This window comes from Giraffa tippelskirchi, chromosome 14 (genome assembly GCF_054371585.1).
Source record: "Giraffa tippelskirchi isolate mGirTip1 chromosome 14, T2T-mGirTip1v1.2.pri, whole genome shotgun sequence".
Taxonomy (NCBI): Eukaryota; Metazoa; Chordata; class Mammalia; order Artiodactyla; family Giraffidae; genus Giraffa; species Giraffa tippelskirchi.
In genome coordinates, this window is record NC_137288.1 from 70,748,271 (window position 1) to 70,765,967 (window position 17,697).

Here is a 17,697-nt window from a genome sequence, read left to right on the forward strand (position 1 = left end):
GCAAGAATACTGGAGTGGGTTGCCATTCCCTTCTCCAGGGGATCTTCCCAACCCAGGGATCAAACCCCAGTCTCCCGAATTGCAGGCAGATTCTTTCCTGTCTGAGCCACCAGGGAAGTCCCTGACCAAAGCATTCTCTGAAGAAGTTTACATGATGTATTGGAGGGAGAGAAAAAGGCATATTGGGAGGTGAGTTAGGAGGCTCTTTCAGAAGCCTAGGACAGAGGACACACAGTTCACCTGAAAGAGAAGGACAATAAAAACCAGACAGATGCACGAAAAATTTAGGAATGAAAATCAATCAGATAGGAAACTGATTGGATAAGGGAGAGAGAGGTTTCAACGACAATTAATTCAATAAACAGTTATGAGCGTCAGTTCTGTTTCAGGCACTGGTGAATATGGTAGACAAGATGTCTGCACCGTAGTGTTTACATTCCTCTGAGGAATACGGAGGCAGGAGATGGAAACTGAGTAATCAGTCGCATAAGTTCAGTTCCTAATAAATGCTCTGAGGAAGAACAAAACTGTGAAGGTGACATAGAGAGTGGTGAGCGGCAGGTGCTGTTTTAGACAAGGTAGTCGGAGAAGGTCTTCCAAGGAAGTAACACTTGAGCTGAGAACAGAATGGTGAGAAGGAAGCAGCCCCATAAGGAACCAGGAGAGAAGTGTTCAGAGAGAAGACTCCGAGACAGGAATGAGCTTGACGCAGGAGAGCCGGAAAGAAGCCTGGACGGCGAGCGTGGAAGGAGAGAAGATCAGAGTCAGGCAGGGGCCAGACTTGGCAGGGCCTCCTGAGCTATTTCATTCTATTGCCATGGAAATTCAGCAGAGAATTTAGAGCAAGAGACGTGATTTCATTTGGCTTTACCACCTAGACCACCAGACTAGGCCATACGCAAGCAGGAAGCAGGAAGAAACCATCATCAAGTTACCAGGACAGCCCAGACAGAAGCACACCGTAGCTCAGGCTGGGGTCCTGGCAGTGGAGACGGTGTTGGATGGTCAGGGTGATTCAGAACGCTGGGCCTGAGTGGAATATAGCATTATTGTGAAAGGAAAACTAGACATGGTTGAAGACTTTTTTCACACTTAAATCTGAATACAATTAATACTCAAAAAAAAAGTCACTCAGTCGTGTCCGGCTCTTTGTGACCCCATAGACTGTAGCCAGGCCCCTCTGTCCATGGGATTCTCCAGGCAAGAATACTGGGTGGGTTGCCATTTCCTCCTTCAAGGGATCTTCCTGACCCAGGGATCAAACTCAGGTTTCCTGCATTGCAGGCAGATTCTTTACCGTCTGAGCCACCAGGGAAGCCCAGCTACTACTCGGGCAATGTCTGAACCACTGTGTGATATTCCCTGTTGAAGAGCAAAGGCCCACAGGTGCCTCCTTCCAACCACACCTGGCCCTGGCGGTTGAGGCAGGCGGCAGCAGCGGTGCATGTGAACTTGTGCCTAAGAATTGCTTTTTACTAAAAGTTGTAACCAAACCTGGAAGACTATTGACAAAGCTATTTCTGACGTGGGAAAAACCCTTAAGGCTGTCCCAAAGAAAAAGAAAGGATGAGAAAGGAATGCAAAAAAATAAATCAAAATGAAACTTTTAAAAGAAAAAGTATTTCCCTGAGGAATTCTTGAAAACATCATAGATAAAAATGAGCTCCTTTGGCACAATCCCCTTTCTCTTCTTTTTCTTCTTTCTATTAAATTCTTGGTGATTTTTCAGAACAAAAAATATTATAGAGACGTTTCTATATATTGCTGTTTAAAGAGTAAATGAATGTCTACAGATTTTCTGGAGGGGATTTTTGGCAGAATGTTTAAAATAAAGTAGAGGATGAGATGGTTGGATGGTATCACCGACTCAATGGACATGAGTTTGTGCAAGCTCCGGGAGTTGGTGATGGACAGGGAAGCCTGGCGTGATACAGTCCATGGGGTCGCAAAGAGTCGAACACGACTGAGTGACTGAACTGAATTGATAAGACAAAGCATACTTATCTCCTTCATTCATTCTCCTAGTTAATTATAGAAATGTGTCCTACATTTATGTAAGCAGGTATTAGTTATATATGTGTGCATCCTAAGTCACTTCAGTCATGAATGACTCTGAGACCCCATGGACTGTAGCCCACCTGGCCCCTCTGTCCATGGGATTCTCCAGGCAAGAACACCGGCGTGCGTTGCCAGGCCTCCTCCAGGGGGTCTTCCCGACCCAGAGATGGATTCTGTGTCTCTTATATTTCCTGTATTGGCAGTTGGGGTCTTTACCGCTAGTGCCACCTGGGAGATTTATAATGAGATATTATATATATTTGGTTAAGAATCTGAAATAACCTAAATGAATAATGATAGGGGATTGATATCAACACTGTAGGTACGTTTTCTGAATCCTTGTTGTGTTGAATTATAAACACACAGGGGCAAGAGAGGAATCTGGAGAAATGCAAGAGAAAAGCCCTAACGGTGTTTCACTGGGTAAGGCAAACCTTTCATCCGGTAGGTATCTAGTTTATGATCAAGGGTGGCATCACTAAAAAAAGGTGAAATTCTAGCTTTGTCAACAGAAATCCCTGGATCGTTCATTATTTCAGACCTCAAATTCCAGTACTGAAAGGAAAATAGCCAATCAAAAAAAAAAAAGGAAAGAACCAAAAAATAAATTAAAAACTCCTGTGGAGCCAGAGGGTCATCATTTTGGACTGAAGCCAGTGGATTAGCGCCTTGAGACTGGGGACACAGCAGCTCGGCCGCCACGTTTGTTTCCGTTTTGACTTTGGAGTCTCTGCGTCTTGCAAGGTTGCTTTCCTCAGGCATTCTTTGGCCCTACCAAATGTCTGTTGCTATCTTGTTCCTTGACATGTCTAAAAAATCTTTAATCTCAGCCTTTATTAAGTTTAAAGAAGGGACCCAAGAGGCCACAACAAAGAGAACGCAAAGAACACGCTGTCACTGGCCACCTCGGATTCATATTGGAAAAGAAAGAGACAGAGGCAGAGAACAAAGCCACGTAAAAATGAACAAGAACAGTTTACAGTCACATCAATGGCGCCTGTGACACCAGCACCCGGTCTCCTTCGGGCCACCTCTGAACGATTTTTCACAGTTAATGGGAGAACTGAAGAAATAAATGGCAGAAAGTTTAATTGCAGGTGCTAACCCTGAATACAGTACTTAAGGCAAAGAATTTAATCTGATGGCTTCGTGCACTGAACCAAAAAAGAAAGAAAACACCATGTGTTTATCTTTTAATGATTTTCATTTTTAATTAGTGACTTCAAAGATTTTTAACAAACTTGTTTGGCCTCTCAAATATAATATAACTTTAATTAATGTCCATATTTCTTCAATGTTTTCAACATTTCATTCAGGGCTTGTTCCCCATGGAGTGACAAAAATCTTAGTACATGAAGTAACTCCACTTGAAAATTTGTAGAAGCACAGAGGTGTTATAAATAAGACTTACATTTTGGTGACTCTGGTTTAAGATTTATTTAAAAGGTAACCACGCTCCCTTGGTTATGATGACATTTGTACCACACTCATTTGGCAAAATTCTCCACAGAGATCATTTGTGTTCAACAAAACACGTTTGGTGTAATCAAAGCTGTATTTTAATGTCTTCATTTGCAGGATTGTCTCATAACATTGACTTTGGACACTGAGAAAAAAGAAATAAACAGTCCACGTTCTATTTTTTTTGGTTTCCTCTGACATTTAGTAGTTTGCCATGACTGCAAAATATGACTTTTCATTTCTTTACACATGATGTTGTAGGTCCTCGCCTGGAGACATTTTACATCAGCAAGCTTCCCACTCAGGAAAGAGTAAGAAGAAAGCAACACTGCTGCGGGTGGAGGCTCTGGGTCCGTCTAGGTGTTTGAAGGGAAATTTCCATCCAAATGATAGAAATGTATCCAGCTCTTACATTTGCAGGAAGACTGATGTGAAAGATCCAGGTTCAATGGGAACGAAATCATCATTTAAGCTGTGTGAACAGTTCTCACCATGTGATCGGGACACCAGTGACTTCATCGGTTGAATAAACAATCTCCCAAAGGTCATGCTGCCCCCGCAGAATCATGGCAGTCAGAGCAATGAAAGCAACAGCCAATGTGATAACAGTGACACTGGTTAAAGAATCTAGGGTTTCCCAGGTGGCACTCCTGGTAAGTCATCCTCCTGACAATGAAAGAGACACAAGAAATGCAGGTTCGATCCCTCAGTTGGGAAGATCCCCTAGAGAAGGAAATGGCAACTCACTCCGGTCTTCTTGCCTGGGAAATCTCATGGACAGGGGAGCCTGGTGGGCTACTGTCCATTGGGTTGCAACGAGTCAGACACAATTTAGTGACTGAGCATGCACACAAAGAATCTGAAACTCTCATAGCATGGCTTGAGAGTATTTATCTTGGGAAATACGGTGGTGACTGACTGTGGCCATTAGCTTTTTCCTGTTGCAATCTTCCTTTTTTCATTCTGTGTGAGATTAATTTGTGACTGAGATTTATTAGCCTAAAGGAGGCTGGGGTTGATGAGATTTTGCTGATATACTGCGTAGAACACACATCAAGTCAAAGAGAAAAGATGAAAAATTGAAATGATGAAGTCGCCTCGCTAGCTCGTTGCTAAAGTGATTGGAGTGGCTTGTGCTGTGCTGTGCTGCTGATGGCTAGAAATAAAATATGTACAAATTTATCTAGATCATCCTTCTGAAGAAAGGAACTACAAAATATTTTCCCTCTCTATTTATGTGTTGAGGAAATCTCCCAATTCTTTTTTTGACAGTGATATTGAAGCAAAACGAAAATGAAACCCACTCAGAATAAGCTCCAGAAGTGAAGCCAGCTATTATCCATGGAAACAGGCATAAGGGTTAGCATAGATAATTGAAATATGAGCATAATGTAAAAACAGCCTTTTGTCTATTAGGTGAAACCACAACTCCATATAATTTCTTTTTAATAGAACTGAAATAGCAAAATGAATTCAATTTTTTTTAACCTACCCAACTTGTCCTCTGATGGAGATTCTAATTATCAGTGAAATGCCTAAAAAAATGCATACAGAGCAGAATATTTTTAAAAAGGAATAAAAAAGCAAGGGCCATGAAGCACTAGGATTCAGCTGCACAAGTACGGAGACCTTCAGTTCACGGACGTGTCCGGCGTGCCTGGGCTGTGCGGGCCGTGAAGGGTGCCCGGCGGGCCTTTGCTGACTTAACAAAGTGCACAGCCTTCTGCTGCTGAGCACCGACTAGCCAGTGTGGATAACAGTACAAATGTTTCTTCGCTGTTGCAAATCATTTGGCCATTAAATGTGCCCCATGGAAATCTGGTGCTTTAGAGGGTGTCCACAAGAACAGGAGCCTGGATGGCGGACCACAGCGCAAGTCTAGTGGGCACGGATGTCCCATGAAGGCCGTATGACCAGAGAAGAAGCGGTCCCCCACACCCACCACCTCCAGAGGGGCAGAGATTTCAGAGCTGGGAGACCCTCTGCCTCTGAGGCCCATGATGATCCTCTGGGACCACTCCACCATCTCGATCCTTCAGTTCCTTAGTTACTCAAAGACGTAACATTGACCAGATATTACAGGCCCTTCACGTGAGTGCGTGCTAAGTAGCTTCAGTTGCGTCTGACTCTTTGCGACCCCATGGATGGCAGCCCGCCGCTCCTCTGTCCATGGGATTCTCCAGGCAAAAAAACTGGAGTGGGTTGCCATGCCCTCCTCCAGGGGATCTTCCCGACCCAGGGATCGAACCAATGTCAGGCCTCCTGCACTGGCAGGCGGGTTCTTGACCACTAGCGCCACCTGGGAAGCCCAGGCCTTCACAGAACTGAGCACAGGAGAGTCCAGACGGCACTGTTTCCTCAGCCTTTTTTAACCTAGTATTCTCATGCATGAGCACCAAGGTGTGAATCATCCAGACGCCATAAAAGGGGAAACAAAGCACACTCACCTACACACAATTTGAGGGAGATTTGCACGAGTTAACACGTTTCACTGTGGTGAGTGAAGGCTGCAGGAGCGGAGTGCATGTAGGCGGCTCCGGCTCTTGGAAGAGGTGCGGGGAGGGCTTTCTTGTCCCAGCGGGAATCAGCTCCTTCGCATCAGCCTGCCCTCCACAGAACCTGGACAGCAAACCAGCTGCCTCGGTCCCCAGAGTGTGTTCACTTTCAATGCCCCAGGGAAAACCTTAATCCTGAGAAGAATCCACCACAGTTTTAGTTCTGTTTCAGTTCTCCTCACCGCAGTCTGTGCTTCAAAGCACACCCCAAACACAACACACCACCCATTTCCCGAACGAAGGCTCAGCCGGGCAGCATTATGACCCCGTGCTCTCCTAAGACGGCCCCAGATGACAACAGGGACACCTAAGACCCTTCTCTGCATGGGTCTCTAGAAGGACCTCCAAGTCTCAAACCGCCCAAGGCTAAAGAAGCTTCTTGACAACAGAAGAATGGCTGGAGAGTGCTGGTTCCCGTTCCTGCACGGTGTGACCTCGGGCTAGTCACCTGATTATCGTGAGGCTTATTCTGTTCATATGATCCATGGAGATACAAGCCTGTGGAGGTTCCCACGGCGATTAACCGTAAGATGCACGGCACAGAGAAAGAACTGGTGCATGCTACAACTTGGCCGAGCCTTGAAACCCTCATGCTGAGCGACAGACACCAGTCACAAAGACCACACACCCCGATGCCGTTCACATGAACGCACAGAGTAGAGAAATCTGCACTGACAGCAAGGAGCTTCATGGCTGCTCGGGGCTGGTGGTGGGGCTGGAGGGAGAGGAGGGCACAGGGTTTCTTCTGCGGAGATAAAAATGTTCTGCGATTGACTGTGGCGACAGCTGCACGTAGTGAAGAAACTAGAAGCTGCAAACTGTACAGTTGAAATGGGTAAATTGTAAATATATGAATTATTTTTCAACAAAGCTGTCCTTAAAACAATCCTTAGCACAATGCCAGCCACGTATTTAATATTTGAAGAATGTCAGCCATTATCATTTATTAATTCATTCAAAAGGTATTTATTTAGTTTCTAATATAATTCTGGCACTTCTAACATAACTCAGTTCTTCTTGTTCTGCTTATCATTTGTGTATCATTTTTACATTTGAAATTTTGCATGTGTGTGAAATATGCAAAGATGTTAATAATGCAGGAAAAGTGAAGTTTGACTAAATTGCTTCATTAAAAAGATAAAATTAATTTCGGTGAATAAGTTGTTTTAGATGTAATGTTTTTACCTGAGAAGTAGTCACTAAAACCTTGGAACCTTATAGGCACCTTAAGAAAATCAACAAAATAAAAAGTCTTAATTTATTCAGAACTAGAGTTAATTTATTTATAGTCAACTTGGAAAGTTTTCTAAATGAGAAATACATAATTTAGTGCAGCAGAGAAGTTCTGTTTCTGCAGATTCAAGCATTTCAGATTTAAGAAACACAGAAATGAAATGCTGCATTGACTGGTTTAAGCCCAACAACAAACAAACAAAATCTAAAAACCATTTTTGAATCTCAGAAGACATAAGACAATTATTCTAAGTAGCTCTGCAAATGCCATCACCCCTACTATATTTTCCATGAGTTGCATAAAATCATCAAATTCTACTTCTTTTGCCCTTTCTCTCCACCTTCAATCACTCTCATGTCTTCCACCAAAGACTGCAGGTAGTGGATAAAATAGTAGATTTGCAACCAAAAATGAAAGAAAAGAGAAGGAAAAGAGGGGGTGTAAAAATCTATCTCCAAATGGGAAATTCTTTTACAAAAAAACACATTCGCATGTACTTCAGCAAGTGCAGAGATTTAAATGGTGTTGGGCTATGCCAAGCTGGCATGCATGCCCGCTCAAAGCTGGTTGTTTTAACCATAATTGGGGCCTTGAGCACAAAACAGAACAAAGAAGCAAACTAAAAAGACAAAGCAGCCAGCCGCCAGCTTGCCCCCGGTGAATCCTAACTCTATTTTTTATTTCAGATCAGATAGGCGGCTCACTAGAGAGCTCCCTCGACTTTCCAGTAAATTCTCGGAAACCAGGGCCAAATGCAAAGCATTTGAAGGCACCTGTAAAACCCAGTTCTCCTAGAGATTCACTGACACCCTGGTTGCTGGGGCCAGAACCCAGATGAAAAAGTACATGTGTGCTGGTGAAAGAGCTTTATTCTAAAATAACGCTCTCCAGGTGTCCTCTCTATAAACGTCCATGGGTTTGTCCCTTCACACTCTTTTCTAAACCACCAACAGCCACTCAAAAAGAGGAGGAAAATTTCCCTAAAAATATGGTATCCCAGGAAGTAATGTTTTCCTTATAGACATATTCAGAATTCCTTCCCAAGCAGATTCAGAAGCAAAATCAAGAAAACAAGCAGACAGAAAGTAAGAATTAACTCAAGGTCGAGGGACAAATTGCCCATGAGGATCACACTCATGTCTTTTCTCCTTGAACACATGGCCAACTTACTTAGCCTGCTATACTAACAACATAGTCAATTTAAATCATTTAAAATATTTAAATTCTTTAATAATGATAACAATAATAGTAATCACAAGTGAGTTTTTGCTTCTATAAGACAAATATTTTTGATTAATTCCCCATGTCATTGATATAACTATGTCCCTGTAAACAGAGCTACATTTATCTAAATACACCTATTTGTCAGGGAGTCTTTTTTATTGAAGTATGTTGTTGTTGTTGTTTAGTCCAACAATCCCATCGTCCATGAGATTTCACAGAGAAGAATTCTGGAGTCGGTTACCATTTCCTTCTCCAGGGGCTCTTCCCCACCCAGGGATCAAATCTGAGTTTCCTGAATTGGCATGAGGGTTTTTTTTGTTTGTTTTTTTTCTTACCACTAAGCCACCAGGGAAGCCCCTTATTGAAGTGTTGCTGTTGAGTCACTAAGTCATGTCCGACTTTTTGCAACTCCAAGGACTGTAGCCCGCTGGGCTCCCCTATTCGTGAGGTTCTCCCAGCAAGAATACTGGAGTGGGCTGCCATTTCCTTCTCCACTTATTAAAGTATAGTTAATGTATAATATTATATAAATTACAGGTGTACAATATAATGATTTATAATTTTCAAAGATTATATTCCATTTATAGTTACTAATAAATATTTGCTATATTCCCTGTGTTGTACAAGATTCTTAACAAGTGCCTTCTTCCTATAGTTTTAACTTTATGATAGCTTTGCTAGCTCAACTCAACCCTAAGTTTCTTGAGAAAAGTGACTGCTTTTTGTTACTTATTTGTTTTCATTCCCTCTTCCCTCACACAGTGCTTGGCACATAGTATGGCTTCAGAAATTGCTTCCAAAATATCTGAGTTACTGATGCATAGTTGGTATCATTTTAAGGCAACTTCTCTCAAAAAAATGTCAGCTTAAAACCATTAAAAATTTCCATGAATTGATGCCTAAATTATAAGTGATAAAGGATCGTCACTATGCTTCCCCCTCTCAGTAGGTTTTGAAAGCTGTTGGAAAAGACCTTGATGCTGGAAAGGATTGAAAGCGAAAGGAGAAGAGGGCAACAAAGGATAAAATGGTTGAATAGCATCACCAATTCAATGGACACGAACTTGGGCAAACTCCAGGAGATAGTGAGGGACAGGGAGGCCTGGCGTGCTGCAGTCCATGGGGTCGCAAAGAGTCAGACATGACTTAGAGGCTGAATAATAACAACAACAGGAAGAGGGAAAGTCATTCATGGTCATTTTATTCCATTTTGGCAAAACGTTTACTGTTACTTTGGGGACTGTAATGTGATGAGAATATCTAGCTAGTCGACTACCATCTCTCCAAATTGTATTTGCCCACCATTTCCGTTCTACTCCCAGATCCGTTTTACTCCCAGAACCCCACCGTCAAGGGGACCCAGAATGGTAGATAAATATGCAGTACAGGCCCTTTCTCTGTGCTTGCAGTCCAAGGCGCTGACAGGGAGCCTGGCGTCAGGATGGAACGCATGCCCTGGGCTCCTGACAGTTGCTGGATCCACGCTCCGTCTCTCTCTTTCACTTGCCTCATTCTTTGCTTTCTGTTAAGGACATGTATTGACTTTGCGGAACACTGCAGTGAGCTGTAAATGATGCATTGAATGAAAAATCCTTGCCCAGCACTTTGAAAGCGAACACAACAATGTAGGCCGATCATCGCTGGGCAGTGATGGGGGTTGTAATATCACATTCATCTGTTTCACCGGCAAGAGAGACACGCTGATTGGCAATATTTCAAGGGAATGTAGTAAGAAAACGTCAACTGACATTTTAATCATATTTATTATTTGCTGTTTCTTCTCTCCCTATCATGGTAATCTTTGATTGTTTAAAGATCGGGGGCTTTTATTTCCATCTTAGCTGCACCGAAGTTGTGTGGGCAGTCTGATTCAATGCCAGCGCCCACTAAGAGACGATGATGTTGGGCACCGAAGGCGGTGAGGGGTTTGTGGCAAAGGTCCGGGGCTTGCCTTGGTCCTGCTCAGCAGACGAAGTGCAGTGGTTTTTTCCGACTGCAAAATTCAAAATGGGGCTCAAAGTATTCGTTTCACCTACACCAGAAAAGGCAGACCAAGTGGCGAGACTTTTGTTGAACTGGAATCAGAAGATGAAGTCAAACTGGCCCTGAAAAAGGACAGAGAAACTATGGGACACAGATATGTTGAAGTATTCAGGTCAAACAACGTTGAAATGGATGGGGTGTTGAAGCATACGGGTCCAAATAGTCCTGACACGGCCAATGATGGCTTTGTAAGGGTTAGAGGACTCCCCTTTGGATGCAGCAAGGAAGAAACTGTTCGGTTCTTCACAGGGTTGGAAATCGTGCCAAATGGGATACCACTGCCCGTGGACTTCCAGGGAAGGAGTACGGGGAGGCCCTCGTGTGGTTTGCTTCACAGGAAATAGCTGAAAACGCTCTAAAGAAACATAAGGAAAGAATAGGGGTACATCGGAATCTTTAAGAGCAGTCGAGCTGAAGTTAGAAGTCACTGTGACTCACCATGAAAACCTATGGCTGAGCAGCGGCCAGGTCCCCATGACAGACCTGGGGCTGGCAGAGGGTATCACAGCACTGGAAGAGGAGCTGGCTTCGAAAAGCCGAGGCGTGGAGCTTACGGTGGAGGTTATGGAGGCTGTGATCATTATGATGGCTATAATGATGACTGTGGCTTTGGGTCAGGTAGATTTGGAAGAGACCTCAATTGCTCAATTGCTGTTTTTTCAGGAACGCCAGATCACAGCTACGGGGATGGTGGCTCTCCTTTCCAGAGGACACCGTGGAACAGGACACAACAGGATACTCTGTGCACCCGCGGGGATTACCGCACAGAGCTACTGAGAACGACGCTTATAATTCTTTTCCACCTCTCACCCCTGTGAGAGTACATATTGAAACTGGTCCTGATGGCAGAGTGACTGGTGAAGCAGATGTTGAGCTTGCAATGCATGAAGATTCTGTGGCAGCTACGTCAAAAGACAAAGCAAATACGCAGCACAGATATGCAGAACTCTTCCTGACTCCTACAGCAGAAGCAAGCGCTGGTGCTGATGCAAACCAGTCCAGTTATGGTGGCCCGGCCAGCCAGCAGCTGAGTGGCGGTATGGAGGCGGCTTTGGTGGCCAGAGCGGCATGAGTGGATATGACCAAGTTTTACAGGAAAACTCCGGTGGTTTTCTATCAAACATCACATAGGCAGCCGAGGAGCAGTGAGCAGCAGCTACTACAGTAGTGGGAGCCGAACATCTGCGGGAGTGAACGGAATGCAGGGACATCTAGCATGTCCCGTGTGAGTGGTGGATGGGGAATGTAACTGATCCTGATCACTGACTCTTGGTCAACAGTTTTTTTAAAAAAAAACTTAAGTTTTAACAGTTTTGCAAAACAAGCTTGTGATTTATGCTTACTCTAAGTGGAAATCGGGATTGTTTCAAAGACTTAAGGTTCGGTATTTTTGAACACAAACATTCATCTAGGATGTAACTACTAGGCTGAGTAAACTATTACTGTTAAATAATTTTCAGCTTTTCTTGTTAGTTCTGTTGTAGGATGTACTTAAGCAGTAAGTGTATTTAGGTTAAAGCAGTTGAATTACGTTAAATGTTGCTCTTACATCACATTACATTGAACCCTGTCTGGAAGCATGTTGAAAGACATGTTTTTTTGTGAAACTCAATATAGGAGCTGTGTCTATTAAAAGTGAAACATTTGGCATGTTTGTTAATTCATTTAATAACCTCTATGGCACGTAAGCTTACGCTTTTTTTTAAGTTAATGGGGGAAATTTGACATGCAATACCAATACTTTAGAATTTTGGTCTTGGTGTTTGTATGAAATTCTGACGCCTTGATTTAAATTTTTCACTGTATTGTGATTTTTCTCTTAGGTGTATTGCACTAAGTGAAACTTGTGGAATAAATGTTCCTTTTAGAAAAACAAAAAAAGATCAGTGACTTTTGTCTGAATGTCCCAAATACCATATTCTGAAAAGACGCACTAAAGGGTTTTGAGTGACTAACTCTTGGAGGAATTATATTAAAATTTTGATTTCCACGGAGCTCTGTCATTAGTGCTACCGTCCTTGCACTTCAAAATCAAACTTCACGTTATTGAAAAGACTTATGTTTCTTCCAGTTTCTTTTTTTCTTTCTTTCTATTTCTCTCTTAAACACAAACAAAATAAACAGGACTTGCTTGGCCTTCTCCAACAATTCCAGAAAGAACCATGTGAGTGACAAAGTCCAGCTGAAACAGCCACCTGAGGGAGACGGAGCATCTGCCTGGCAGAGCCAGCTCTGAAGGAGCCTGGAGCTGCTTCCGGGCCTCCCCGGCGTCCGCAGACCTTCACACCAGCGCTGCTGCTGCGCTCCTACCGCGCGCGGAGCACACGCAGGGCCCGGCCCACAGCGCGCATGTCCCGCGGCAGCCCGAGGACGGCCGCCAGTTGGTGTGTCAGGAGAGGCCACCCTTCCTGCCCAGGCCTGGGACCAGAGCAACGGGCGCGGGCCGCACCCCGGGACTCGGTGGGCGAAACGCTGGGTCTGTGACGACAGCCGCAGACGCGCAAGCCTGCCCGCCCCGACGGCGCCCGCTGCCCCCCGACGGCGCCCGCTGCCCCCCGCGCGCCCGGAGCTCGGCTTGTGCTCATCCTGCCTGAGGCTCACCTTCCTGTGCTGTTCAGCTTTCCACTGCTTCCTCTTCTCAACGGTTCGTCCAAACTGCAGCCCATTATCTGTTCTTAATTGACGTTACCATTCACTGTATTAATTAAGGAACACACTTTCTCGTGGGCTTTTTTTTTTTTTTGACATAATACAAACACTAGAGCGCGTTTCCAAGTGAAGACAAAGATATTCTCTATATGATACGTAAAGACTTGGCCAATTTTGAAAGGGGAAAAAAATTTAGTCAACTGTGGCCTGGGTGTCACAGACATGACAGGATTTTGTTGCTGTTTGTTACTTTGGCTTGACATAGATGGAGTATGAGCTACAGAAATGGTCACTCATTTTTTTCTATTTATGTCTAACTTTGACAAGTGTCCTGGAGTCTCCTGAGTGGCACGTTGCATCTCCAGCCAGCCTAGGGCATGGCTGGGTCTTCAGAGAAACCTAATTACATTTGTGGTTAAAAATATCTTAGTTTTAAGTGTATATAACTGTAGAAATGTTCTCATGTGGAGATCCATACAGGATGACTAGGATCCTATTACATTCAAATACTAGAGATTTCCTCGTGTTCATAAGTTTTTTTTTTAATTTAAATGATTCCCTTTATTTCCTATCACTGGATAAATTATAAAATAATTCATCTATAATTTACAGATTTATCTTTTTCCAAGAACTGTAGGCTGCATCAGTTTCTCACAAACTCAGTATGCCTATGTTCCATTTTATTGAAATCATCACTTGTTCTATCTATACTTTTCTATTTGTTTTATCCATCTTACTAGTACTTTCGGACTCTAATAAATCACACACGGATACTCGTTCAGTCCGACTTTTTGTGACTCTATGGACTGTAGCCCACCAGGCTCCTCTGTCCATGGAATTCTCTAGGCAAGAACACTGGAGTGGGTAGCCCTTCCCTTCTCCAAAATCATACATAGTCTTCCACCTTCAAGCTGTACTGGGCTAAAGACACCACCTCAAGTCTTGTTTTCATGGACTTTCTTTCGAAAGAGAACCTTCTTTTCATCACTTCTGCTTGCCTCCTCTTTCCCTGACAATCCTTCCTGCTTGACTTGAAAAATATGTTGCTGTGTGACGCTGGGGAGATGGGATGTTGTCACTTCCTCCTGACACTTTTCCTAGATGAATGGGATCTCCCCAGGAGCATGAGGTTGGCTTCCGGTAGAAGCCTGCCGTATAAAACACTGCCTTCGACTTCGATGCTTTGACCTCGCTTTTCTATTTCCTCCACTTTTTTAAGGATGATTTGAATGTTCTCACTCGAAATCCCTCAGTTTCTGTTTTGTAAGTTCGAACATTCTTTGACAGGTCTTTATGAAACGTCGCTGGCTTTCCCTGTAAGATAGTCAGCCTTTATCTCCCTGCTCCATTGTCTCCCTCGCCAAGTCCCTCGGGTTGCCCGTCCCTTCCTGCTTTCCAGAACATTTGTTCTTCTGCAGACATTTCTTTTCACAGACAGGTAAAACAAAAACTGTGCCCCCTGGTTATTACATTCCATTCCCCAAACAGAGAATTGTACAGAATCCAGTAGCAGCTCACCACTATTTAGAGCCTGTAGCAAAACATGTCATTAAATTTGACCAGAGTTCCCATAGAGCTCAACAGAAGATTGTCAACAAATAAAACTAAATATGTGTTTTCTAATAATTGCTTGTCAATGTCCAATATTTATTTTTTCTACATCTTTATTTCCATTTCTATTTGGCCTCTTTTATCACTCTAAACTACATGTCCAAACTCTTACTATCCTTGATCTTGTTGAATGAATTTTCAATACTTTTCATTTTCTTACAATTTTAGGATGTTTGCCTTTGTTTGAGGATCACATAGTCAGTATTTTTGGCATAATTCTTACATTTCATGTATTGACTCTTTTTTTCTTATTGCCAGTGGGACGTTGTCTGCATATGTTAATGTGGCATTTAGGCTACCCAATATTTCTTTTCCACCTTTACAATCTTTCAACCTTAAATGAGATAACTGGTTATCTCCCTGCTTTTTGCCTCTGAAAAAATATCTAAAATCCACAATATGGCAAGGGCTAAGACACCTGCTTATTCCTGTCATTTTTTTCTCTCTCCACCATTGAAAGTAAAGATGGATGTCTTCCATTTCTGTGTAGACTCTTCATACATTACAGCAACTTGGCTGGCACCCACAGCTTTGAATGATCTTAAAGAGAAACTGTGTTCGCTAGACCCAAAAGTTGTTCTCAGTCTAAACCTAACAAAATCACCCCCTTTGGCGCCTTCCTTTGTTTTTCTCCCGAAGACCAGCATCAGTTATCTGACTGCCATCACGTAAACAAGCTCTGGAGAAGAACTTCAAAACCCATTTAACACCCGCTGGTACTGCCAAGCTTTCCAGCAGGCAGAATTTTCCCACAAATTCCATGTAATCAGCACTGGAAATATCAATGAAGTCACATTTTACTACCTGCCTTCCCCTGCTTCTCTCTACAGATCATTTCACTTCCCCCACACGTGCCATGAAGAGTGTTGTATATTTTGTTCATCCCCGCTTCCAAAATGCAGAAAGAAACCATCTAAGTTAGAAATGCTTGCCATGCCGAAGAGCTTGATCACATGGCTAACTTGGAGCTGAAAGTAACTGATATTTCAAAAGACACTATCAATGTTCTTTGCAGAACTGTCTCAGTGACAGGAAACTAACTGGCTTCCATTAAAACACACACGCACATGCACACACACGCACATGCACACACACGCGCACACACACGCACACACACACACCTCACACACTCAGACCCTCCTAGTTCATTCTCCCCTGGTGATTATGCGTGTCCTCTCAGCCTGGAGTATCTGAGTTTAACTTGATAAAGTGAGCTGGGTTTACCCAGTGAAAACAGTCAGATGATCAGGAAAATCCCCAAGAGCAGTCCCTCTCAAGGAACCTGAGTTGGAACAACAAGATCCAGTGGACCCTCCCCTCGTGGAGACCCTACTTCGTCTCTCCTCTCAGTGACCAAACATTTCTTTGCCATGAACTGCTTTACTTCTTTAGTCTTTCTTCCGTCATTTCTCCACAACCTTTCATCTCAAAGTGTAGCTCTTCCTGCTCTAAAAACAGTTCTTAAAAGTGCTCCATTGTTCACATTACTAAGTCTTTCAGCCCCATTTAATCTATTTGTTTTCCTCTCCAGTCGAGCACCCCTTCTCTGCTTGCAAATCAGATGGATTTGCCATTGCTCGACTTCTTTTCTTTATCAGCTTCATCCTATATATAAATCTTCCTTTATTGCTCTTTGATTTCTGTTATTCATGCTCTAATTTCCTCATTGTTTTCCTATACAAATAAATTTCTTCTTTGGAAGCCTTTAATCTCATCCCCCGTCTTGCAAACACTCTCTCTCTCGCTGAATTAAGACATTCCCACCCTTCCATGATTTTTTAAATAGAGTTTCAGCTTTTATGTATTCTGAAGTGAACTTATTCCTGCACCACAGATATTAACTAAATTTTCCTGATTCTTCTAATCAACTTGACTTTTATCTTTAAAATAAAAGGAAAATGCATTATTCATGCAGAGGTTAGAAAACTTTTTTCCAAAAAACATTTATTTACTATCTCTGTCTAGTAAACACTCTACTAGATATTTGAGCTAGACAGATGATGGAGAGACCTGTCACATTTACTGTGGAGCTAGATGAGCCAAGAAACAAGTGCATCCAACAAAACATGAAGCTCTGGGGAGGCTGGCCCAAGAGGTATCCATTGATAAGAAGTGATCAGAGAGCTCCCCAGATAAAAGGAAGTGAGATGCTGAAAATGGAGCTGAACTCTGGCCATTAGCAAACCACAGAGAGAGCACTAAAGTGGACAGGAGAGGGCAATCATTGACTTAACGCTATTTCCAAATGTAATTCCAAATTCCAGCCCATTGCCGGCCAGACACTTAATCCTCCTGACACCTGTTTTCAAACCACACGTCTGGTTTCTTACTCTGCAAGAACACCCATGGTGAACCTGCCCCATTCCATACCTCACTTGGCTCTGCCTCCAGCAGACAGCTTCTCTGACTTCCTACCTTCCTGAGTGATTTGTCTTTCACATGCTGCAAAGGCACGGATGAGTTTTCTTAGATTCCCAAGGCTTCCTCCCCGCTCCTCGTGTTCCTCTTCTCCTTTATTCTTACCTCAGGGACTAGGGTCCCACGTTCCACAGATTAATCACGTTCACTGCCTTGCGTCTCCCTGTTGATGACAGCCAAAGGCCTCCTTCTCCCTCTGCGGACCCATGCCTTCTAGAGCAATGGATTCTTAGCTCTTTTGTCCAGCAGGCTTTCTCCCACCAGCACTGTCCTTGGCAGCTCTTCCGGCTCCTCTCCAGCACTCGCTGCCCTTCCCTGACCGGCTGCCCTCCCCGTCCACCCTGCGCGGTTCCCTTCCGGTCTTTTCTGCGGCCCCTCGTCCTGTCTCGGCTTCCACCTCTAGGTGGCGCGGCTGCATCGGTAAGGGCAGGGGGCACCTCTAGT

The 17,697-nt window shown here is 43.5% G+C and overlaps 1 long non-coding RNA gene and 1 pseudogene across 3 annotated transcripts in view; one reads left to right on the forward strand and one right to left on the reverse strand.

The window, feature by feature from the left end:
* Positions 1–17,697, reverse strand: part of LOC145534780 (uncharacterized) — a 473,223-nt gene that overhangs the window by 302,051 nt on the left and 153,475 nt on the right. The gene's annotated exons all lie outside the window — the stretch shown is intronic.
* Positions 9,722–11,787, forward strand: LOC145534779 (heterogeneous nuclear ribonucleoprotein H-like; annotated as a pseudogene). The gene has a single exon (XR_014074985.1). The product of XR_014074985.1 is annotated as a heterogeneous nuclear ribonucleoprotein H-like (transcript).